General features: G+C 46.0%; 1 protein-coding gene across 6 annotated transcripts in view; it reads left to right on the forward strand.

Moving 5' to 3' along the window:
* Positions 1–26982, forward strand: part of LOC137425078 (E3 ubiquitin-protein ligase MARCHF8) — a 216728-nt gene that overhangs the window by 72604 nt on the left and 117142 nt on the right. The window contains exon 1 of one of the 6 annotated variants that reach the window (XM_068113102.2): positions 5518–5536. The exons of 4 other annotated variants lie outside the window; for them this stretch is intronic. The gene's annotated coding sequence lies outside the window, so the exon portion shown is untranslated. Of the gene's footprint in view, positions 1–5517; positions 5537–8674; positions 8936–26982 lie in introns of those variants that run through there. One more of the 6 variants, XM_068113099.2, reaches the window with a different exon arrangement.

Below are 26982 nucleotides of genomic sequence, written 5' to 3' on the forward strand. Positions count from 1 at the left end.
CTAATAATTAAATAACTCATCAATTAATTGATTAATCAAAAAACAAAAAATACGGTTTTTGACAAAGGACTTGCTCACTATTGTGCCGAAATTTCAGCTTCCTAGCTCAAAGGATGGCTGAGATATCGCCCGGACAAACAAGAAAACGAGAAAACAAGAAAACAACCAGAGTGAAAACTGAGTATTCCCTTTCAGCGTGCGTCATTGCCGAGCCCCCTTCGGTGCCTGGTAATGACGTCATGCAGCGCCTGGAGATGGCATAGGAAAGGTGCGGTGTACAACAACAACAACAACAACAACAACAACATGCATTTTAAGGCCATGTTCCCTGCTAGAGCGGGGGTTAGCCTTGCGGTCCCCATGACAATCTTCTCCATTTTGCCCTATTTTCTGCATCTCTCCTTGTTAACCCCCTTGCCCGCATTTCTTCTTCCACCATCTTTAGCCAAGTCTTTCTCGGTCTTCCCCGTCCTCTACTTCCTTCTACATTAACTTCCATCACTCTTCTCAACCAGTCACTTTCATCCTTCCTCAATACATGACCAAACCATCTCAACCTGTTCCTCTTCACAGCATCAATCACAGGCAATATTCCCATCATCTTTCGCAATTCATCATTTGTCTTCCTCTCTCTCAACGATACTCCGCACATCCATCGAACCATTCGCATTTCCACCCTTTCCAGCCTTCGTTGCTGCTCTACGTTCATTACCCATGTCTCGCTCCCATAAATCATAACACTTCTCACACATGCAGCATACACCTTTCCCTTCAGCTTCAGCGACACTCTCCTCCTCATCAGCACGCCACTCAGTTCCCGAAACTTCTTCCATGCACATCTCACTCGAGCAACCGTTGCCGAGTCTGATCCACCTTCTCCATTCAGCATGTCTCCGAGGTAGCAAAATGTTTTCACACCTTCCAGCTTCACGCCGTCTCCAAGATCCAACTCAACATTTCCTCCATCTGCAGCTCCCTCTGTGCACACCTCACATTTGAATGTAGCTGCCACACTGGTTAATGACCCTCTCAGACCACTACATTTTTGATGAACCCACTCAGCACACATTGTACATTGAATGGAGTTCACTCCGACACCCTTCCTGCACACAGCACACGGCCACTTCCCAGTTCTTTCCACCTCACCACATGCTTTACCACTTGCCATCACCTTTGTCTTTCCGATATTCACCTTCAGACCTTTTGTCTCCATACATTCCTTCCACTTGTTCATCTTTTCCTTCAGTCCATCCATACTTTCCGCAATCAACACCAGATCATCTGCATACAACAACTCCCACGGTAAACCCTCCTTTACGGTCTGAGCCAGCACCTCCATCACAGCTACAAATAGTAGTGGACTTAGTACCGACCCCTGATGCACTCCCACCTTCACCTCAAACTCACCACTGTTCCCGTCCTTCGTCCTTACAGCTGTGCGTGCTCTTTTGTACATTGCCATCACTACTCTGATCAACCATTCCTCCACTCCTAACTTCCTCAATGCCCATGTCAATACTTTGACTTTGCGTGGAACCCTATCGAATGCTATGCGAATACAACAAGAAAACAAATATACAAGAAAGAAACCGGAGTGAAAACTGAGTACTCCCTTTCAGCGTGCGTCATTAACGGGCCCCCTTCGGTGCCCGGCAATGACGTCATGCAGCGCCTGGAGATGGATTAGGAAAGGAGCCGTGCACAAAAAATAAGTAAAAATCAAACTGTAAAACTTTTGTTCTACCATATTTAAGTTTGAAAAAAATGGATATTTATACATACACTGTTCATCAAAAAGTCCAAAACACATTAACCAGCCTTTGTTTAATAGTGTGACAGAAAATATTCATTTCTTAAAGAACAGTAAGATATTTATATTTCGATTGGATTTCCTCATGACTACGTCAGAATTACGTAGTCCTAACACTGATATCGGAATTAAAATAAGCCTTCTATTCTCAACAACTACAAATATGCAATGGTGTTGTTTGCCAAAATTGATAATTTTAAAGGACTGGATTCATTGGAAGTGTACAGTACTGGCAAGTTCAAACTTGCCACATGTTTTTGGAAAACGATTTTGTCCGCAGGCAAAAAGATTTTGGCATTTAGCATTTGTAGTTGTGAAACCTGCAACGTATAAATAAACTACATGGTATTAATAGAATACTTACCCTGCGCAGTCAACTTGTTGCGAGCCAACTCTTCTGTTTTTGAACATTTTTTTTCTTTGATCCAATATGGCTGCCAGACCACGTGAGCGATGACATCATAAATTTATATTCTCTAATATAATTGTTGCATAGATCATGCTCAATACATTTCAAACTGACAGACTAAGCATTGTCCCTGTCGAATTATCATAATTATGGCACCGATGACGTCATCGTTAACAGCAGCTATTCCCCATATGGAGTTCTTTATAATGACCCATGTTGAAATTTTTTCCATGCAGCGGTTTTGGAGATATAGAGGTGCAACATTTTTCGGTTTTTCTAAGATGGCACCTGTACCACATGACCTATGACGTCATGATTATCATTAAAATATTCTACATGAGGAGGCGCTCCTATGATGAAAATTTCGTGCCCATCAGACCAACAGTTGCTGAGAAAAAAATTCACAATGATCGGATACATGTACTTGTCGAATTATGACGTCCTAACGAAGGCACCGATGACAACATCATTAACATATCTTATTTCCCAAGGGGAGAACTTGACAATGAGCCATGTTTCAATTTTTTCCATGGAGGGGTTCGGAGATATAGAGGTGCAACTTTTTTCGATTTTTTTACAAGATGGCGTCTGTACCACGTGACCGATGACGTTATAATTATCATTAAAAAATTCTACAGGAGGCGCCGCACATATTCTGAAAATTTTGAGCATCAGTCTAACAGTTGCAGAGGAATTTTTGTTTTATTCATTCTGATCAGATCAAGCGTTGTACTTGTGGAATTATGACGTCATAATTAAGGCACCGATGATATCACCATCAACATATCTTATTCTCCATGGTGAGTACTTGACAATGAGCCATGTTTCAATTTTTTCGTTTGAGCGGTTTGGGAGATATTGAGGTGTAACGTTTATCCAAGATGGCGTCTGTACCACATGACCTATGACGTCATAATTATGAATAAAAAAATTATGTAGGTGGAGGCGCTTCTATGGTAAAATTTTGTGTCAATCAGACCAACGGTTGCCAAGAAAATGCATTTTTAAAATGCAGACACGTACGGCACACGGCACGCGGCACACGTACGGCACACGGCACACGTACGCACATGAATGCTTACCCCGCTTTTCGCTTTGCAAGCGCAGGGTAATGAAATATATTTGTCTTCAATCACAAGGACTAGCCTTCAGCTATAGAAAGAAGTAAGCTTGAATCACAAACTAAGATACTTTTTATGCCTCCGTCGACAAGGTCGCAGGAAACATGTTTTCGGGTTGTCCATCCGTACGTCCGTACGGGCTAACCCTCGTTTTTCTCAGGAACTATATGTCCGATTGAGACGAAACTTTCAGGGTATGAGTGACACCCATGCAGAATGTTTTATGATAATTTGACGTCACGTGGTATGGAAGCCATCTTCGATTAATAGCAAATAATTAAAAACATATTTCTCGGAAACCGCTGAATGGAAAAATTTTAAACTTGGCACATTGTCAAGTACTCCCAATGGGGAACAAAAGCATGATAATGGTGACATCATAGGTGAAGTGGTATACCAGCCAAAAATGTTTTAATCGAATTCCTTATCCTAAAAATCTGAAATTGCATGAACATGATCTATGACTCATTTGTATTGAAATATTAAATTTATGACATCATAGGTCACATGGTTTGGCAGCCATATTGCATTGAAGGAAAATATTAAATAATTATATCTCTAAAACCGCTCATCCTATCGATGCGAAATTTTACAAATATCATCTAACAGCATTGTTGCATATTGTTTGAAAATGATGATGTCATAGGTCATGTGGTTTGGCAACCATCTTGGATAGAAAAACGAACCTTATCTGATCAACACGAAACTTCACAAACCCATACATATCCAGATTGATGGCATCTACCCATGTGGGACTATGCGGAGGCATATTGGTGACACAGTGGCATTGTTCTAGTTTTTAATATAACAAGCAAGTGTGTACCCACCATTGCCCGATGCTGTTCTATTCCTGTTGGCATTTTTAAGAAATCTAATTTTTTTTTTTGTGGGTGCCTAAAACACACAAACACCCTACACTCATTAAGGAATTTTGTCAGAGATCATTTAATGCTGCCTTTCACAAATCTACAAAGGCTTCATCACTATAGAGTGATTAAAACAAAAATCTAACTTGTTTTTCAAACTTTCCGAAAAACGTTTTTGCCCAAAACATTATCCGACACTCACTGATGAAACCCTGAAAGTTTGACGAAGATCCATTCAGCCATCTCTGAGAAAATGACGACACACGTACAGACAGACAGACATCCCTCATGGTAAAGATGAAATAATGGCAATTTGAGTTCAAAGTACACAATATCTCCTCTGAAAGCATCAGGTATGCGATTTTGATGGTCCTTGACTGGGCACCCAAAACCCAACCACTTATATAATTTGGATGCCCAACGCTAAAATTCACTGGGACACTCGTTAATGTCCAACCATGCGTTAATTACTATGAGTGAAAGACCCCTTCCTTACGACCCCTGACTCTTAACCATCCTCTTCTTTACTCTCAGGCTTGGGCCCCTGGTCTTATCACTGTCTGTTGTGCTGAATAATTATTGTGCACTTTTTTGTCGATACAGTTCATTATTTTAAACATCCGTATCATACCCCTCGTAACCGTATCCTTTCTAATGTATAAAGTCCAGTCTCTTTCAGCCGCTTCTCAGAGCTGTCGAGCTAGACCAGGAATCGATCTAGTGGCCTTGCGCTGAACACTCTCTATGGTAGTCCATGATGCGATGACAAAAAATAACACACAATGTTCTAGACTAGCAGGTACCCATGGATATTCCACGTAATGTAAAACGTGATTTAAACTATTGTGCAAAGAAAAACAGGAAAATATCACGAGAATTTTATATTGTCATGCTTTCTGCTCCCTAAAGATTTTGCTTGATGAAATAACCTGCACCACTCTAAGTCCTCACCTCCTCCTCCCCCCCCCCCCAACCCTAAGTCCTCAGCCCCCCTTTTCACAATTATGCCCCTCCCACACTCCAACCAATTCTGTTTCTGTCCTCCCCTCCCTTTTCTCCTCGTTTTTCAAAGCAAGAGGGCATTCTTACATCATTGCATATTATTTCTTCAATACCTCATTAAAGTGTGGAATATGTATCTCTTTTCCCTCCTCTGTCCACCTTAATATTATGCCATTCCCAACTTCGCCTACTCTTATCTCCTCATTTATCACCACGCTTTACGACTGTCCCAACCTCTCCTTTCACCCTTCTCTCCTTCTAAAATCCCATTCACAGTTGTGAGATATGTCCTGTGGAAGTTCTTTGAATATGCCACTCTCATGTGATTGTGAGTACCGTAGTCCAATTGTGTTGATAAATGAACCTAAATTTATTATCTTCTTATTGATGCACATGTGGCGGTTACCTTATGTGCAGGTAACCATTACCTTATTTGGGCATAATACACGCGCACGGGCCTGTTGGCCTTGTGGTTGTGCGGACGTGACGCACGCGCGGTTGCCGGAGCCACGCCCTCCGAAGAGGGCTTTTGGCTTTATATAAGCGTGCTGACTTCCGTTCGCTAATCGCTTTTAGTGTGCTGGATCTTGCTGTTTGAATAAACCAACTTCGAACCCTACGAATGGCCTCGTTCTCTCGCCTTCCGCGACTCCTAAACACACATATAAAACGTTAAAATTAAATAGTGACGAAACAACTTTCAATTCACAATCTCGCGAGATGACAGAATCTCGCGATATGTGATGGAGGCACAGACTGACAAGCGTATTATTACTCGTATGTATGAGGGAAGCGAGAGGAGGGGGAAACCCGGTGCTGGCTGACCTGGTGAGCTTTTCCTATTGGGGGTTTTGGGACATGTTGGATATTGAATAGCTATGGACCTATTGGCCTTATATGGTAGTTACTTTTTTCCTGCGGACTTGCACTTGCAGCATCACTAACCTAACCCCACACCCCAATATACTCTTTACAGCGCCCTAATGGTGGTTACGTTTTGCCTGCGGACTGGCTGGCATCGCTGTCTAACCTCACACCCCAATGTACTCTTTGTACCGGCCTTTGGTAGCCTCAAAATGGCCTTCATGACCAACGTGCGACAGTTTAAACCCTTGTACAGATTATGAAACCTACACCCATAGTCTGGGGCCTCTAGATACTACGTTTCGGCAGTGAAACGTGAAAGTAACAAACAAATGCACAAACCAACTCACAAACAAACACTTGAAATTATTAATAAAATATGAGGGCTCACTAAATTCCTGTGCAGTATTAAAACTACCTCTTTTAATTTAGGATTTATCTCCCTATGAATACAACCTTGAACCCTGTTTGCTACGCCTGCTTGGCACTGCCCTGTCTGCATACTCTCAGTATCTATTACCCTGTGTGACACAGTCTTAAGATTTTCCCTCCCACAACATATTCTCTATTTTCGTTGTTCTTGCCCATCCTCAGCACCTTACATTTATTTATGTTAAACTGCATCTGCCGATCTTACCATGCAAGTATCAATACTTTCCTTTGTCGTATCACTCCTCTCTCTGTTATTAGTCCCCTACCGGTGTACACCAGAGGGGACTATAGGTTTGCACTCCATCCCTCCGTCTGTCAGTCCGTCAGTCTGTCAGTCTGTCCGTCCGTCACGCAAAGAACAGTTTTCCGGACTTTTTTTCTAAACTCTTAATGCTAATGATTTCAAACTTCGTACATGGTTTCCTCATGATAAGTTACAGATCAAGTTCAAACTTCACGACGTTTCGATCATTTTTGACAAAGTTATGGCACTTTGAACTTTGGGAAATCTGATAATTCTGATGATCCTTAACTCAGTGCCATTTTAAGTTTTAATTTCTTTAAAAAAAGATTTTCTCTGCAATAATAGGACCGATTGAGATCAAATTGTCACTGTAGGGGGGACTCGGTCTGTAGAATATTTTAATGGTAATTATGACGTCACAGGTCACGTGGTTCGGCCGCCATATTGTTTTTCGTGAAAACACGAAAACCCCTTTTTCTCTGCAACGGCGGAACAGATCGAGGCCAAACTTTGCAGGCAGAATTGCATACCCATGACGAACAAAAAAAGTCAGCAAGCATGACATCATGCGTCACATGGTTTCAGAGTTATGACGTTTTTAAGCATGAACCTTTAAAACCGAGCTCCTCCCTCATTTTTGATCCAATTGAGGGGAAACTTCACAGATCTGTTCAACATGTCAGTCTACTAAAATGTCCTTTTGGAATTTGCGATAGGGCACGTGGTTTGGCAGATATCGTTAATTAAACGAAAACAAAAAAAATGGATATCTCTTGAATCGCTAGTACCTCAGACCGTGAGTTGGTAATTATATAATTCACACATTGCAATACGTGCAGGCTGCTCCACGGAGCGACCTTGCGGGCTTATCAACGAGGCGAGGCGTGACACACATGTGTCTCAGCATACCTCGGATCAAGTTTGAAAACCAGCATCAACCGTGCATAAATGTGCATATTCGATCATTTTTGACAAAGTTATGGCACTTTTAACTTTTGTAGGGGACATGTATTGCAGCGCAATACTCTAGAATGCTTGTTTACCTTACGTCCACGCTTTGTGTCATCTGCAAATTTAGAAAGCTTACTCTTAGCCCCACTGTCCAAATTGTTGATGGAAATTATGAATAATAATGGTCCCAGTTCTGATCCCTGAGGTACCCCACTACTTGCATCCTCCCAGTGAGACATCCTCCCACTCACTGCCACTCTTTGCTTTCAATCACAAAGCCAGTTTCCAATCCAATTAGTTACCTGACCAGCCACATCACAAACCCTCACCTTGGCTAACAACCTCCTATGTGGTACCTTTAATATGAAATGCCTTCTGAAAGTCTAGATATACGACGTCCAGTGCCCTTCCCTCATCCACCCAATCAGAAACTGCTTCATGGAACTCTAATGGATTTGTTAAACATGACCTCCCTTTAGTAAATCCGTGCTGATTGCCTAATATCGAATACAATGACTGTTAATGTAAATGGCCTCTCTGGAGAATGTTCATGCAAAGTGGACGTACGGTATTTTAGTGGAATTGTATAACTCATCATTGAGTGTTTTTTTTTCTTTTTTCCTTCACTGAGAGAGTGGAGACAGAATGTGCCAAAGCCTATAAACACAAAACAAAGGAAGAAAAAAAACATGCTGGAAGGCTATTGATGCAAGATCACAAATTCAGGACACACAAATTGCCACAAAGAACCCATCCAAATAGAAATCTTTTTTTTTCCTTTTTTCTTTTTTACAAAAATGCATTTTTAATTCTTTCGGAAGCTAAATAGATGCAGATGCTCTCAAGGCTTTCTGCAAACTTTACCAACCCCCAAACGAGGACGTAGTCACGCTTGAAATGTAAAAATGATAATTGGAGTGTATATTGACGTGTTCAGCACATAGCCTGTGTTGGCTTTACGGTTAAGGTGGCTGGCTTGAGATCTTAGGTTCTTGAGTTGGAGCCCCTGTCGTGTTGTTGAAGACAACAACATCAGGTGGGTTGGCTCTGCATGTCATCCTTCAGAGGTCGGCAAAATGTGTACCAGCTTACTGGTAGTAGGGCACTGCATCAGCGGCAGAGCCGCGTCTCCAGAAAATGATGCAGCCAAGCAGCAAGCAGGCTGAATAGGAACCAGCACGTAGCTCAGATTTTTAAAACGTGAGGACCATTTTCTGCAGTTCCTGCACAACTCGAGTAAGTATGGATGCTGACAGTACTATGCGATTGAAGTGATACTTTGGTATTGGAGACGAAGCCTGAATGACTTTTTTAAATCTTTTATTGTTTTGGGAAGGAGTGGTTGTGGGTAGTGCTGCCATTGTTACCTCCACCACCAAAGGTGGATGGAGGTTATATTTTCACCCTTGTCTGTCTGTCTGATTGTCTGTGAACAAGATATCTCAAAAAGTTGTGGATGGATTTGCACGAAACTTGGCGGAGATGTAGCGGAAGTGACAAGGAAGAATTGATTCAATTTTGGTGAAGATTCGAACCCGGATCCGGATCGGAGAATTTTGAAAACTAGTGAGATACCCGTGCTACGCATGGGTGGGAGGCCAGAAGCAAACAGACAATGCAGAAACGGCGAATGCTAAAGCATGAACCCAATAAATCCCACATTCCTGTAGCAGCTTCAGTCGCACGTCAGACATGGACAGCAAGTTCGTGAAGGACTTCCATGAAAAACGTACCCGTTAGCAAACAAACAGGTACGTTTGTTCCATACTCAATCAATGGCGAATCTGCATATGGCGATCCGCGAATTCACATTTAGAAAGTAGAAACCGTCACGGCATTTCGTCATTCACTTGAACTCGATATTTTCATTCCAAACAGCATAACTCCAATCACAAATGAAATAACATTAATATAAACAAGAACGCCACTCAGTAGAGCACATACTCCCGCCGTGGGTCAAGTTGGAATAGTACGATTTCACAAAAGTTTGAGGGAGTAGTTCAGTGACGACACAAGACCAACTTACACTGCACAGATGTATATTTAGAATATATAGAAGATAATGTTAAAAAAAAACAAGGCAATTTCACTTACATTTTCGGATTCAGTGTTCAATTCCATATAGGTGAGTGTATTTTGAGGCATGTGTGACTTCAAATAAAATTGTAAGCCAGGAAAAACGTGCGTTTCATTCCTCAGGGATACAACATGTAAAACTGGCCCAAACGTGAAAACAAAACTCGCTCATTTTAAGTCGTACAAGCTAATGCGACCACTCATTCTTCTGGGAAGAATCCCGTGCACATGCTTGTCACACTTATAACTCACCTAAGTCTTTATAAGTTCATAAAATACTGACACCGCGATTGACATTCGCTGAGGTAAATGTTGATATCTCTTCTGAGGTAAAATAAATAAATAAATAAATAAAACAGTTTTAAAGCATTATACGTATCAAACGATACATTTTATGAAACGGGGAGACCGAATACACACTTTGGTGGTTTTAAAATGACAGAATATGTCTTTATTAGAAAAAAAAGAACCTTGAAGACGACACTGCTAACAAAATATACCGCTCTAATGCATAACCACGAGTTTAAACTACATTTACAACAAATATGAAAACTATTTTCATATCACAATGTTAAATATAGAATATATATAAGATAATGTTAAAAAAAATGAGCCCTATCTTCCAATGGTAAAAAATCCTTCAAAAAATTCCTGGATCCGGAATAATATCCTGAGCTTCACCAAAAACTAATCAATTCTTACTTATCCCAAGGGCAATCATCCCACCAACTTTCATCCAAATCCGTTCAGAACTTTTCCAGATATCTTGTTCACGAACACACACGGACACACACACACACACACACACACGGACACGATTGAATGCATTACTCCCTGGCGGGAGTAAAAATAAACTTTTAACAACGTTCGTGACATAAACAAATATTTAATTCCTAATGTGAAGTTCCGTATGGTTGGGTGAATACAATTACGAATTCAAAATCGTAATTGTATTCACTCAATTCCAATCATCAATTGATACTTTAACAAAACGATTAACACGATTAACGTTTAACGATTTAACATTACGATTGAATGACGGTTGTATTGGGATATTATCAAACCCGCTAATGGCCGTCATCTGTCCACTTCCACATTCGTGGCAGGTTCATAATTGTCATCAAAATCTAAACTATTTATAGAATTTCAATAAAAGCCACATCACTGTTCATATCGGTAAATATTATTCCATCGTGTTTGGAAAAATTGGAAAAATTGGAAAAACAATATAGCCTATTTTACTCCCAGGGGTCCCAGGAATACCCACCCAAAATATCGTTGCGATCGGTTGAGCCGTTTTTACGGTACCTACGAACGGACAGACTGACATTTGGTGAATTATAGTAAGATGATGCTTCCCCATTGAGTGATGGGGCTAAAACCGATACATAGCATGATATCTCAAAATGTTACGGACGGATTTGGACGAAACCTGGTGGACCGGTTGGGTGTGCGACACGAACGAATCGATTCGATTTTGGTTAAGATCTGAAGATGGATTCAGATAGGAGAATTATTTAATTTTCAAGTGATTCTTCACCATTGAGAGATCGGGCGAAAAGCGATATATAACATGATATTGAAAAACGTTATCGACAATTTACGACTAAACTTGGGGAATGAGTTGGTTAGGTGACAAGAACAAGCCGATTCGATTTTGGTTCAGGTCCGAATCCAGATTTGGCCTATCAGTGCATATAAAACATAAACTGTTTAACCTGGTGGAGGTATGCACTTTACCGAGTGCTGTTCTAGTTTTAGTGCTAATTTTATTGCCCATCCCAGCTTTCTGAAAAATTGGATGAGGCATTTGCATCAGCACTCTTTTGGGCAGATGTGAGTGTTGAGTGTGGATCCAGGAGATCATGCTTACATCTTCGGACAGAATGTCCCTGCAGATAGACAGTGAGCAAAATGTTTAACCTTCCAACCCTCTCAGAAAGCAGGGTAGACCAGACTAGTATTCTGACTACAAATGGGGGATATTTAGGTTGCGTCGTCACGACAATGTAAAATGCACGCCTATGTGGGGATAACCTTGTAAGAAGAGTGTGGGGGAAAATCGTGAAGGATTACATTGGTGATGTTGTTTTTATTTAAAAATGAACAAAAAGCCACGTTTGACCAGGTGCTTGCTGGAAAACAAGCAGTATGACCCAAGGTAATATTAATTTCTGGATTGTATGGGATGTTGAGATCAATTGAAAGAAAGGTTGCCTTTTGCACAAAATAATTGTCTGGAAAGGTGGATGATGATTATGTTATTCATTTATTAATTTATTTCCCTTTCATGACCAGAGTTTGAATGTATTTCATCAAATAGGTATGAAAGACATGTATGGCTTTTCATAATGTAAATATTTCTTAATGTTGTGTCGGTTTGATTTTGTTGTACAGCTCGTTCGACCTTCTGCAGATAAAACTTCAGCATGATTTAACTATAACGTGCACTCATGGTACATGTAGACTCTAGACCAGTGGTTCTCAACTCGTTTCAGTCCATAGACCACTAGGCCAATCAATTTTTTCGTGGACCACCTCCTTTTTGTGACATGATAAAAAAAGAGTAGACAACGAACATTTTGGTTTGAAATTTATTTCTCACGCCGTGTGACTTTGGACTGTCTTCTTGTGACCACTGAAAAAAGTCGCCATGGACCACCAGTTGAGAACCACTACTCTAGACCATGCGGTGCAGGTAAATTACCTCCTCCCCCTCAAAGTCTTAAATAAGCCAGCTGTGTTTTTGGTCTGTCAGTCTGTGGTCCCTATTGTGTCATGAACATTTATCCTGAGGCTATTGGAGATTCTCACAGATTGGAATCTAAATCCATAATTCTAGTGTTCAAACAAATGTGAGCCAACAAACAACTATACTCTTTTTTCTTGTGAGTATGATGCTGAAAGCCTACCTGCAGCTCACCTGCTCTTCAAGGAAGTGGTCAAGCTAATAAAAGTTGGCCATCAAAACCTGGCAATCAGATATTCTTGAAGTGGAGTTGTTAGCAAGTAGATCTCTGGGAACAGACCTTTCTTTCCACATAGTCTATATATACAAGGGAGTGGAGAGGTTGTGCTTAATTGAGAAAAAGAGATATAGAAAACTAATTAAGAAAATAATGTAGATAAGAGAGTTGGGGAGAGTAGAGAAGTTGATTGCAAAGGATGTTGGGTAAAGGAATCGGGGAAAAGAAGTGGGTGGTGATTGAGGCATGGGGTGGTCGCTTCCTCCTTTGCCCCCCCCCCCCCCCCCTTCTCCAAACCCTGTCCACCCCTTCCCCACACCAACAATTACAGGAATTACATGGATGCATTCGAAGAAGGATAGATCTGCAAGATTCACTCAAATCATAGAAATATTTAGCAGCGATTAAGATCACGACTTGTACACAAAAGCAAGGTGTGACTGGAGGTGGACCAACGTGTGCCTGGAGGTGGACCAAAGCGTGGCTGGGGGTGGACCAAAGCGTGGCTGGGGGTGGACCAAAGCGTGGCTGGAGGTGGACCAAAGCATGGCTGGAGGTGGACCAAAGCATGGCTGGAGGTGGACAAAAGCATGGCTGGAGGTGGACCAAAGCATGGCTGGAGGTGGACCAACATGTGGCTGGAGGTGGACCAAAGCATGGCTGGAGGTGGACCAAAGCATGGCTGGAGGTGGACCAAAGCATGGCTGGAGGTGGACCAAAGTGTGGCTGAAGGTGGTTTCCATGGCATCAAGCTGAGCAAGACGTGAGACAGGGGAGTACTCCATCAAGCTGCGGACAAAACGTCTGGGTTTGGAGGCCAACTTTGAAATGTGGCTTGTTCAGAGATAGAGATAGCGTGAGTGTGTTGGATTTATCAGGATTGAAAGACTTTAGAAAGAAAAGACAGGATTGAAATTGTAGAAAGAAATCTCTGCTCCAAGTGTTTGACCAGATTGTGATTTTTGGCAAGGTCTAAGGAGAGGGAAGAGACTGCTGCCCGTCTGTCAGAAGGATGAAGGATGTCATGGCAGAGAGTGGAGTCATCAGCATACAGATAAAGAGGATTTTCCAGAGAGTTAGGGAGATGATTGATGAAGATTAGGAATAGGATGGGACCTAGAACACTGCCTCGGGGTACTTCGGCCTTAACCGGGTCGATTTGGATGACAGGATATTGTTCTTCCAAACATAAATTCGGATATATGTGAACAAGATGAGTTAAAAATAGAAAAGCAGCAGCGATGGCCGATGCTTATGAATTTGCTTATTTAGCTGAAGCAACTTGAATTGTTAGATTTGTGTTGTGATTTATATCGTCATGGCAAGGTTTGATGTTCGGACTTTTATGATGATAGCCTACAGGACCAAATCACCTTAATGATTATAGCATTGCACCTCTCCTGCGATCTACTGGAGTATATAATGTAATTTCTGAACCGTTCTTTATTTAAATTTGTCATCCATTATCTAAACCGACTGGGAGGTAAGAACTTAAATAGACTTTAAAAAAACAGCAAACGATGCAGGGAGGTTTGGATGTCCTTCGGGGGTTGGACAGAAAGTGACAGATGGAATTTAATGAGGGAAAAGCCATTGTAATGGGAATAATTTTATTTTTCGATTTAGTTTATTGGTATAGCCTGGGGATTAGGATCGCGCGACCAGAGGGTCGGAGTCAGGCACGCCTTTCTTCCCCGACCCGAGCACATGTTCAATGGCGGCTTTGGGGGCGAAAACAACCCACAGCTGTAACAAACTGGCTTGGCCATGGAGACTTGGAGGGGATGTAGCTGGAAATTGAGGCTTGGCAATGGAAGTTTTGGGAGTGGGAATGGGGAATGAAGGGAATCTATCTATTTCACTTGGTGCAATGGAGTGTCATTTTAATGGAAGACAAGGCCTTACCCTAAGACACATAATAAGGAAATAAACTACTGAACAGGGGTATTCTATGATTGGCTGACGTGTATGCTTTATGGAATTAACTACCGGGACGCCCTTTGACCTTTATACACACTGGAGCAAGGAGGGCTCAGACTAAACAATAATTCATAACAATTTACAATACAATACAACACAATCAAAAAAACACAATCCTCATTTCCGCAACAATATATTATATATATATATATATATATATATATATATATATTGTTGCGGATATGGGATTTGGCCTCTATCCCTATCCGCTTGTAAATATCCCCTATTTCCCCAATACTCCCCAACTATCCCCAATCCCCCATTCCCTAGTCCCATTGCCTGTAAATAACACTCTGTAGAACCGACCTTCCCCTTTTTCCCCCATTAAATGTCGTGCCCAGGTCCACCGCATCTCACGTAGACAACTTTCGGACATCTTGCTAGTTATTCTTAGTCTATGTCAGTTAAGGACTCGTTTCCATTAATTCTGACTCTTCGTTGCACCAGAATGTGATTATATGGCACCAGTAGTGAGTTTAGGACCTTCCCATACCTCCTCCCACCTTCTTCCCCAAACAACAACTACAACAACAACTACAACAACAACTACAACAACTACAACAATGGCGCGCGCGGGGAGTGTGCGTCCTCACTCCGGCTCGGTTAGCCGCCATTACCCATGCGCTCCACTGGGTTACCACGAAGGGGCTGGCTGTCAGCTCCTCGTCAAGGGCGGAGCCTGGTAACCCCCCCGCACCCAATAAGAAGGGCGGACCGATTCCATCTGGGGCGGAGCTAACGAGCCGAGGGCGTGTCACTCCCCGCCGGATATACGCAGCGACTTACCGGACGTGACGTGAGATGCGCCCCCAGCTTGAAGAAGAGCCAGTCACCACCTCCAAGCGCTGAGCGAGCTCCACGCATCGACCCGGTATTGCAGTACCTCCGAGAACGGTGCACCCCCTCTGAGAACGGTGCACCTTGAGCCATCGACTGCCCGCTTTCCTTGCCATCAATCCCCGTGTGAGTCACTTTTTGTCCTGTTTATCTGTCGTCTGTCAGGGAATAAGATAAGTGTGTCTAAGTGCCTGTCTTTCTATGCTGTCCCTCTTGTAGTTGTAATCTGACCTTCCGCCCTAATATAACCTCCTCCGGAGGTCTTGAGAACCGTATCCCTGGTGTCGTGTCATTTTAATCCCAGCCGTTGTGTCCTTTTCCTTCATTGATTTAGCGTAGCGCGACTCGGCAACGTTCGAGTATAATCGGGTAACTTGTGCGGACACGGCGGCCATTCCGCTCGGCCCACCCTAACATCAAAGTCGTGTCTGTAACAACTGGTGTCAGGAGTGGGATTCGGACCTGGGACTAAATTTGTTAGGCCCAAATGTTGGGGAGGTAGAATTCGATCCGGAGCGTGTTTCCTGCGCTCGACGAAATTATAACGGCGAAATTTGATTTTGTTATACGGAAATAAAAACCCGAATTTTGAAAGTCGCGCTATGGCAGACCAAGTCGGCTGGGGTCCGGTAGTGGAGAGTGAGGCAGGGTCGGTCCAGGACCAAATTGAGGGACGTGAGGAGAGCGAAGCAGCGAGGGTAGCAGACGCACAAAATGGCGCCTCGCTGGTCACCGCGCCCGCGACCGTGGCAGCGCCCCTGGTGGATTCGAACCTTTTCCTCCTGCAAATGAGGGCCCTTATGGAACAAATGGGTGAGCGATTGGAGGGCCAAATGGGGGTAATGAGGGACGAAGCGAGGGCTCAGAGTGAGCAATTGGGGGTAATGAGGGACGAAGCGAGGGGTACCAGTGAGGGGTTACACAATAATTTTAAGGGATTAGACAAGAAATTTGGGAAGTTAGACAATAATTTTGAGGAGTTAGACAAGAAATTTGGGAAGTTAGACAATAATTTTGAGGAGTTAGACAAGAAATTTGGGAAGTTAGACAATAATTTTGAGGGGTTAGACAACGGGATAAAAGAGGTGAGAAATGGGTTAATAGGGTTAGAAAACAGTATGGAAGGCAAATTGAGGGACATGAGGGACCAAGCGGAAAGGGAAGTTAAACAAATGGAGCAGCAGATAGAGGGGGTCAGAATGGGGGTAGAAACCAAACTGGATGCTCACAGGGAGGAAATGGAGCAGATGAGGGTGGCATCTGGGAAGGAGATGCAAGTGATGGGAGAGGAGATCAGAAGAGGTGTGAGTGAGGAGGTCGGAGGAGTGCGCGAGGAGGTGAGGCACTGTAAGGAGCACATGGAGAAGGAGGTGAGAAAGGGGACTGTAAAATTGCAAGGGGGCATAGAGGACCTGACGCAGGAGGTGGAACAGCTGACGGAGGGAGAAAAAGGACTAACGGAGCAGGTTCAAAGGAACACTGCGGTATTGGGAGGTTTAAAAGCGACACAAAACGACATAAAAAACGACTTAATAGCGACAAAGAGGGAATGTCAGATGGTACGTGAGGGACTGACAGCGAGGTTGGACGAGGTGATAGAGGTAATGGAGACGAAGGACCGGCAGGTGAGGACGCACATGGAAACGGTCAAGGTAGCCTTAGAGGATGAACTTGAGGAGACGTACCGGGGAATAAAAGAGGTGAAGCAGAAACTAGAAGAAGTGGAAGAAGGGGTGAGCGAAATTAATAAGCGACGGAGAGGGAATAAGGAAGAGATAAAAGAGGAGATAAAAGAATTGGTCCAAAGTCTGTGTTTGGATCGTGATGATGTGCTCATTAACCGGATGAGGGATTCGCAGGTGATGGAGGAGAAGCGAAGAGGAAGAGGACCCTGTGTAAGTGGTGACCAATATGGTCGTGCGTATGATGCGCCAGGGGATTTAAGAAGCTTGGGGGTCGAAATGGACCCGGGTGTTCGTGAGAGGCCGTTGGTGAAGTGTGCGACAGGTCTGGTGTGCGAAAAAGGAGGTGTGCAAGAAAGTCCGACTCTGGGGTGTGTGAGGAAAAAGTGCGTGCCAAGGAGTGAGGGTGCTGGCGAGAGTGAGTCGGTCGTAGCGCGTGTGCGAGGGGGCACATGGAAGCGCGGTGTGGTAAGTGTTACAGAGGGTGTGACGGGAGAGTGTGCGCGAGAAAGGTGTGTGACGGACAGGTGCATGGGGAAAGAGTGCGCTGTCAAAGGCAAGGAAGAATGCACACCTGTGGTGAGTGTTACAGAGGGTGTAACGGGAGAGTGTGCGCGAGAAAGGTGTGTAACGGACAGGTGCATGGGGAAAGAGTGCGCTGTCAAGAGTAAGGGTGAGTGCGCTGTCAAGAATGGAGGTGAGAGTAGTGAGAGTGACAAGGAGCGTGAGTTGGTTGTGACAGGTGAGAAAGGAAGCACACCTGGAATGGTAGAGCGTGAGTGGGAATGCACGCTGGAATTGGTAGTGAGGCACGTGGTTGGGTGTGCAAATGAGAGCACACCTGTGATTGTCACAGAGGAGGTGACAGAGGAGGGGGCGCGAAGAGGTGTGTTGGTGAGGTGTGCGACCAATGAATGTGTGCCAAAGTGTTCGGTGGTCAGGTGTGTGACCAAGGCTGTGAGTGGAATGAGGGTACCTGGGTGTGTAAGGAAAGGTACGAGGAGCATGGAGACGGCTGGATGTAGGAGCACGAAAGGGGTAGCGTATGCGTGTAAGAACCCAGGTGAAGCATCGACGGTAACCAGGTTAGAGGTTAGGTCGACTTTTAGCCGAAGCGGGCCCTCGGTGCGTGCTGGGCCTCGCTTTGAACGGCCGCGTCCGTGCTCCACTAGGCGGAGCGGGCGGCTGGATAGGAAGGGTCGTCATGGCGACCACTTTTTGTTGAGGCATTCCGGCAGGTCGAGATCGAGCCATGGGATGGCTCCACGCCGAGGGGGTGCATGGGATCTCGGCCCGGGTAAGCCCCCGTCTCTGCACCGAGTGCCGGACGCATCCAGCCGCTGGCACAGAGCAACCCGCATTCATGGCTTGGCTTTACGAAGCCGGGCTTTGGACAGGAATTGGCGCACCGAGAGGCATTAGTGAGTAGACTGGGTGATGAGGTTAGTGTTTTGGACCCAAAATTAGAGAAAAACAAAATTTGATGATTGGCAAAGGATTAGCAGTAGTGATTGGCAGATGATTAGGATTGGCAAATTTTTGATTTGTTGAAATTTGATGTGCAAAATTGGTAGTGAGCGATGGGCCCGGTGGGTAAGGCTGGCATCCCTGCCGCCCTTCCCATTGGGGGGGCAAAGGAGCTATAGTTTATGGGGTTTATGGCAGTGAAAACTAGCCCGGGTGGGTTAGGATATTGGTAGGGATCTAGCGAAGATGACATTAGGTAACGTTAAGTTTAGTTAGTGACTGATACCTGTAGTGGGGACGCAGGTAGATTAGTATGGATGATAATGACGAGGGAGCGCAATAGTTTAAAGGGACGACTGGGAAGCGCAAGTTTCAGAAGGGAGTAGTTAGCTGAGATGATGCCGTGTGTGTGAGAATTGAACAGGTGGGATTGCACAGGTGTGCAACTGAACAGGTGTGTGGAGCAGTGTGTGAGTAGTGAGTGTTGTGGATCAGCGCGAATGCGCTTGGGGAGAGAAGGGTGCAGGTGGCACCAGGTGTGAGAGCACAGGTGTGCAAGTACAGGTGTGTGGAGAGAATTGGAGTAAGTGGTACGGAGTGGTGTGCATGGTGCGAAGGTGTGGATGGGGGAAGAGTGGACCCCTTTCACGAGTACCCGGGGCGGGTAGTGTAAGTGTTAGGTAGAGGGTATAGGTAAATTGTGGTTGGATATTGGCATTTGTGGTGCGGTTGCAGAATGGTATTGTGGATGGGTGCATTAGTGTTGTGGAAATGGCTGGGCGTGTAGCCTGTTAGTGTGTGTAGTTGGTTGGGCACTCCACCACTGTGAGGATGTCGGCCAGGTGAGGCCGCAGGTGGGCTCTGGGAGCCGGTAGTTGTGAGTGGGTGCCTGAGGATCCCGGGTGTGGATCGGGCAGCCCAGTGCCAGAGAGGGCACCGAGTGGGGAGAGCGCCAGAGGGCCTTCCCCAGGTAGTTAGGTTAGGGTAAGGAGCAGGTAAGCTCGGAGGCAACTGCAGTGGTGGAGGTGTGCAGGTGGGTAGACCCGCTGGGAGAGGTACACGCCACAGCCCAGAAATTGTGCGAGGGCACCGGGAGATGAATCGGGGGAGTGAGACCCCAAATTGAAAAGCACCACAGTTTGGCTCAATGGGAATTGGTTTTTAGAACCCATAGTGTAAGAGGGCCAATGGTTTGGCCGGAGAAAGACCCCGGGTAGTGTAAAGTTGTTAGTCATTTAGGAAATAGTTAGGATTGATGAACCTGTCGCACCATACGCAGCCACTTACCTGAGGTGATGATGATGACTCCACACCTGTGTTTACTTTGTTCTGTGTGCAGGAAATGAGAATTGCTGTGTGGATTGGTGAGACGCATCACGACGTGGATGAGACATTGGGGTGATTCCATCTCTCCCTCCCTAGGAGGGACTGATGATGAATTGGTAATGGCAAATTATGATGTTGAGTTGGAGATGGCAAATTTTGATGAAAGTTGAAAATGGCAAATTTGATTGGTTAGGAGGGAGAGAAGACGAATTTGGTTTATGGGAGGAACGGGGAAGACAGTAGGGACGTTTGTTGATTTGTAAAATAGATGTTTATGGGTAGTGTTGTGTTTGGTGGATACAGTAAGGGGTAAGGGAGGGGCCATGTAGGTTACCTGGTGGGGGGGGGGGGGGGGGCGTACCGTAGGAACGTACCTGTCTCACCTGGTTCCCATGTGCCCCCAGTGTGCATTACCTTGCATTGCGTGCACTTTTGCGCCCTTACCACCTTACTCACTTGTCTGCTTCTTTTGTCTCCCACCTCCGAGGATCTGGCTTTGGGGTAGAGAGAGAGGAGAGAGAGGTGCTGGCTACGCAGTTGTGGGCCTGCACTTTCGCTGCTTGCTGCCTGGATCGATACACCATATGGACCGCAATGTTTGTGGCCACCCACAATGGACCGCAGTTCTTTTGCGGCCAAGCACCACCAGTGGATGGACCTATGGGTCAACGTGGCACCTATGCCATACAGGTGAACCACTTTTAGTTGACACCACTGAAGGCCACAATACAGAAATGGACGCGGTTGGCGCCTTTCTTTATTTTGAAGGAAGTAAGAAGGCCAAGTGCACCACACGAAGAGCAAGAGACACCTGCAGGGTTAGGGGTTGTTGAAGTTATTTTTATTCATTGAACAATGGTGACTGCACCGGATGGTGCTGACGGTGTGATGGGGTGGTGCTTTTGGTGCTTGGATGGGGTGCTCTGCACATTATTAAAGGCCGTAAGGCCACAGAGCACTCGTGGGTTGGTGTATCGATGCTGGCATGCGTGCTCTCTCTATGCATAACATCTGCATGTGTTCCTCCAAAAACAGGTCCTGGATCGTAGTGTAAATATCAGCGTAGTCTTGTAAATAATGCTCCCTACCGGCTGTATGTTTAGTTTGCGAATTCTTTCCGCAATTCGGTTATCCTGTGGGTGTGTTTCTGTGAGGAGAAGGGTGCAACGTGGCAGGGGGACATATTTACTCATTTGTGAACATCTGTAAAACTGTCGCACTCAGGGTAGAGTTAATAGTAGAGGGAACTACATCTGAGTGCCACACTAAAGTAGGTAAAAATTTATCGGGTCGGGACGCCCCGAGGGTAGAGAAGGGTGCAATGTTGCGGATATGGGATTTGGCCTCTATCCCTATCCGCTTGTAAATATCCCCTATTTCCCCAATACTCCCCAACTATCCCCAATCCCCCATTTCCTAGTCCCATTGCCTGTAAATAACACTCTGTAGAACCGACCTTCCCCTTTTTCCCCCATTAAATGTCGTGCCCAGGTCCACCGCATCTCACGTAGACAACTTTCGGACATCTTGCTAGTTATTCTTAGTCTATGTCAGTTAAGGACTCGTTTCCATTAATTCTGACTCTTCGTTGCACCAGAATGTGATTATATGGCACCAGTAGTGAGTTTAGGACCTTCCCATACCTCCTCCCACCTTCTTCCCCAAACAACAACTACAACAACAACTACAACAACAACTACAACAACTACAACAACGGCGCGCGCGGGGAGTGTGCGTCCTCACTCCGGCTCGGTTAGCCGCCATTACCCATGCGCTCCACTGGGTTACCACGAAGGGGCTGGCTGTCAGCTCCTCGTCAAGGGCGGAGCCTGGTAACCCCCCCGCACCCAATAAGAAGGGCGGACCGATTCCATCTGGGGCGGAGCTAACGAGCCGAGGGCGTGTCACTCCCCGCCGGATATACGCAGCGACTTACCGGACGTGACGTGAGATGCGCCCCCAGCATGAAGAAGAGCCAGTCACCACCTCCAAGCGCTGAGCGAGCTCCACGCATCGACCCGGTATTGCAGTACCTCCGAGAACGGTGCACCCCCTCCGAGAACGGTGCACCTTGAGCCATCGACTGCCCGCTTTCCTTGCCATCAATCCCCGTGTGAGTCAGTTTTTGTCCTGTTTATCTGTCGTCTGTCAGGGAATAAGATAAGTGTGTCTAAGTGCCTGTCTTTCTATGCTGTCCCTCTTGTAGTTGTAATCTGACCTTCCGCCCTAATATAACCTCCTCCGGAGGTCTTGAGAACCGTATCCCTGGTGTCGTGTCATTTTAATCCCAGCCGTTGTGTCCTTTTCCTTCATTGATTTAGCGTAGCGCGACTCGGCAACGTTCGAGTATAATCGGGTAACTTGTGCGGACACGGCGGCCATTCCGCTCGGCCCACCCTAACATCAAAGTCGTGTCTGTAACAATATATATATATATATATATATATATATATATATATATATATATATATATATATATATATATATATATTGTAACGGATTTGAGAAGTGTAACGGATTTGAGAAGTGTAACAATTTTGAGAAAGTGTAACGAATGTGAAAAGTATGGTTTTGTTGTGTGTAACACCCTCGTAATGTAAAGAATGGTCGCAGCTCGTCCTCTTAGTTAATTCCATAAACCTACATACAGGACACGATATATCCTTTTAAATAGTTAGTCCCTTATTCTCTGTGTAGGCTAAGGATGTGTTTCCCACTAGTTTGACTCTTCATTGCACCGAATTAAATAAGAGTAGGCCCTCCGACGCCCCATGGCAGCTTCCAAGTGCCAGGTTTGCACTTTGCTGCATTTTCATCTGCCGTCCACTTTGCAGCAGTTGACTCCATTACGCACGAGGTAACGCCGAAGAAGAAAGGCGGGTCTCCACCTCGTCATAGAGGGGAGGAGTAAGTCGGCCCCGCTCATCCAACCCAGAACGAGGGGTTTGGCTTGAGAGGGCGGAGAGAGAACGTTTGGGGAAGGTTCGAAAAGGGTGAAGGGCGGGGCCTATATAACCCGCTGCGGGATGCTCCCAAAAAGAGATGAGCTGAGAGGAGGGATGAGTTCTGGGTCCAGGAGATGCGCTGGAGACGAGCAGGTGTGACCGAGCCACCGTGAGACGTGCCGCGCTGCAGGAGAAACGGACCGGGGCAACGCAAGGAGCGCACGAGGCAGTACGGAGAAAGGAACTTCGCCCGCGCAGTTTGGGACCAAAGCTCGGCTTCTTGACGGCGGTGCCTTCTGGCCCGACCGTGCCCAGCACCCGCTGAACCTTCCTTGCCTCTAAAAGCCACCCATCTCCAAGCCATTCCTTCCTGCCTGCATTTCCCCGTGTAAGTGTGATCGTCCGTCTGTCTTTAATGTTGTCCTGGGGTTTATTAATTAAGCTTGAATAGGTAAGCTAATGATTTCACTGTGTGTCTGCTCCTTCCATTTTCTGTATATAACCGACTGCTCTCGTTGCTTTGGCTTGTGAAAATACTTAATAAATCCTGTTATTCCTCCGAACTTCTTCTTCTTCTTCATTCTCGTTCGGTCGCTTTAGAGGTTTCCATATTGAGTAGCTGCGGCGCGATACGGCCAAAGTTTGGGGTGAATCGGGTTTTAGTCAGGGAAGCACTGTTCGGTCGCGGAGCCTCCGCTCGGCAAACATACCATCTTTAACCGCGTACCGTAACAAATTGGTGTTGGGGAGTGAGATACGAGGCCCGAAGCGCGCTTAACGTGCTCAAAATTACAAGCAGCTGGAAATTGTTTTGTTTTTAAAGGAAAACCCGAATTTTGAAATCGCGCCATGGCTGGTCAAGGCGACGGGATGCCGGTGGGAGAGATAGAGATAAACGGGGTGGAATCGACCCAGGACCTCGGGGAAATGTATGTGGAGGAAAGGGAGGAGGAGAACATTGGCGATGTGGTTGAGGGGGTATCAGACGCGCAAAATGGCGCTCTCGCGCACGAGGTTTTGGGCGTGCAAAATGGCGTCCTCGCGCACGTGGGTGTAGCGGCTCCAAATTTTGCTGCGCCCGCGACCGTAGCAGCGCCACCGGTGGATTTGAATCTTTTCATGATACAAATGAAGGCCCTTATGGAAAAGAATAGTGAGCAAATGGGGAACCAAATGAGGGCTCAGAGTGAGCAATTGGAGGGCCGAATGGGAGACCAAATTGGAGGTTTGAAACACAGTATGGGGGGCAAAATGGGAGAAATGGGGGAACGGCTAGAAGCTAAATTTGAGGGGTTAGACAACGGGATAAAAGAGGTAAAGAATGGGTTAACGGGGGTGGAAAATAGAATGGCTGCCCAGGAGAATCAGTTAGAGGGGGTGAAAAATGGTTTAATGGGGTTAGAAAATCGGATGGAAGACAAATTGCGGGAAATAGGGGAGCAATCCGCCCGGGAAATCGAACAGATGGGGAACCAGATAGAGGAGGTGAGAATCGGGGTAGAAACCAAACTGGATGCTCAGAGGGATGAATTGGGACAGATGAGGGTGGCATCTACAAAAGAGAGGGAGGAGATGAAAGAGGAGATACGACGAGGTGTAAGTGAGGAGGTCTCGGGGGTACGCAAGGAGGTAAAGCGAGGTGAAAAGCGTATAGAGAAAGAGGTGAGAAATGGAACGGCTAGGTTACAAGGGGGCAAAGAGGACCTGACGGAGGAGGTGGAACAGCTGACGGAGGGACAAAAAGAACTAACGGAGCAGGTACAAAAGAACACTGCGGTACTAGGAGGGTTAAAAGCAACACAAAGAGACATCAAGGACGACTTGATAGCGACACAGAGGCAATGTCAGATGGTACGTGAGGGACTGACAATGAGGTTGGACGAGGTGACAGAGGTAATGGAAACGAACGACCGGCAGGTGAGGACGCACATAGGGACGGTCACGGTAGCCTTAGAGGACGAACTTGAGGAGACGCACCGGGAAATAAAAGAGGTGAAGCAAAAATTAGAGGAAGTGGAAGAAGAGGTGAGTGAAATTAAGAAGAGACGGACAGAAACTAAAAGAGAAATCCAGGAGGAGGTGATGGAATATGTACAAGGTCGGTGCTCAACTCACAATGGCGTGCTCACTAACCAAATAAAGAGTTTGCAGGTGGCGAAGGAGGTGCGGAGACGAGGTGCCAAGGTGAGTGGCGATATACGTGGAAATGTATATGATGTGAGGGGAACTTCAGTCGGCTTGGGGGTTGCTTTGGACCCGGGTGTTCATGAGAGGCCGTTGGTGAAGTGTGCGACAGGTAAGGAGTGCGAAAAAAGAGGTGTGCGAGAATGTCCGACCATGGGGTGTGTGAGGAAAAAGTGCGCGCCGAGGAGTGAGTGTGCTGTCGAGAGTGAGTCGGTCGTAGCGCGTGTGCGAGGGAGCACATGGAAGCGCGTAGTGAGGAGTGTTACAGAGGATGTAACGAAAGAGTGTATGCCTGTGGTGAGTGTTACGGAGAAAGTAACGAGAGAGTGTGCGCAAGAGGATGTGCGAGAAAGGTGTGTAATGGACAGGTGCATGGGGAAAGAGTGCGCTGTCAAGAGTGAGGGAGAATGCACGCCTGTGGTGAGTGTTACAGAGGGTGTAACGGGAGAGTGTGCGCAAGAGAGTGCGCGAGAAAGGTGTGTAACGGACGGGGGCATGAGAAAAGAGTGCGCTGTCGAGAGTAAGGGTGAGTGAGTTGTCAAGAGTGGAGGTGAGAGTAGTGAGAGTGACACGGAGCGTGAGTTGGTTGTGACCGGTGAGTGAGGATGTACACCTGGAATGGAAGGATGCACACCTGAAATGGTAGAGCGTGTGTGGGAATGCACACTTGAGTTGGTCGTGAGGCATGTGGTTGGGTGTGCGAGTGAGAGCACACCTGTGATTGTCACAGAGGAGGTGACCGAGGAGGGGGCGCGAAGAGGTGTGTTGGTGAGGTGTGCGAGCGACGAATGTGTGCCAAGGTGTTCGGTGGTCAGGTGTGTGACCAAGTCTGTGAGCGGAATGAGTGTACCGAGGTGTGTAAGAGAATGTACGACGAGGGGCATGGGAACAGCTGGATGTATGAGCAAGAAAGGGGTAGCGTATGCGTGTAAGCATGCAGGTGAGGCATCGACGGTAACCGGGTTAGCGGTTAGAACGACATTTAGCCGAATCGGGCCCTCGGTGCGCGTCGGGCAGCTTCGCGTGCCGCGAGGACCAGCGGGGATCCGAACCACGGCGGGTTCGAAAGGACCGCCGTACGTGATCCACGCTGGGCCGCGTTTGGAACGGCCGCGTCCGTGCTCCACTAGGTGGAGCGGGCAGCCCGATAGGAAGGGTCGTCATGGCGACCCCCTTTTGTGGAGACGTTCCAGCAGGTCAAGATCGGGCCATTGGATGGCTCCGTGCCGAGGTGGTGCGTGGGATCTCGGCCCGGGTAAGCCCCCGTCCCTGCACCGAATGCGGGACGCATCCAGCCGCCGGCACCAAACAACCCGCATTCATTGCTCGGCTTTACGAAGCCGGGCTGTGGAAGCGAATTAGCGCACCGAGAGGCACTAGTGAGTGGACGATGATGATGGTGATAGTGATAGTGGATTTGATCCAAAATTTAGAAAAGTGAATAGAATTGGCAGTAAATAGAAAATTTTTGATTGGATTTGTGGAAATTGGGTAAGCAAAATTTATAGTAAGAGATGCCCCATGTGATGGGATGGCCAATCCACCATCTCTCACACGGGGGGCAAAGGAGCACTAGATTTATGGGGTTGATGGCAGTGAAAACTAGCCCGGGTGGGTTAGGATATATCGTGTGTAGGGATCTAGCGAAGATGACATTAGGTAACGTTAAGGTTAGGTAGTGACTGATACCTGTAGTGGGGACGCAGGTAGATTAGTGTGGATTATAATGACGTGGTATGTGCTTAGTTTAAAGGGAAGACGGGGAGCACTAAGTTAGCAGGGCAACAGGTAGTTCAGATGATGCCGTGTGAGTGTTGGAG

The sequence above is a fragment of the Myxine glutinosa genome, chromosome 4, assembly GCF_964187855.1.
Source record: "Myxine glutinosa chromosome 4, kmMyxGlut1.1, whole genome shotgun sequence".
In the NCBI taxonomy this organism is placed as follows: domain Eukaryota; kingdom Metazoa; phylum Chordata; class Myxini; order Myxiniformes; family Myxinidae; genus Myxine; species Myxine glutinosa.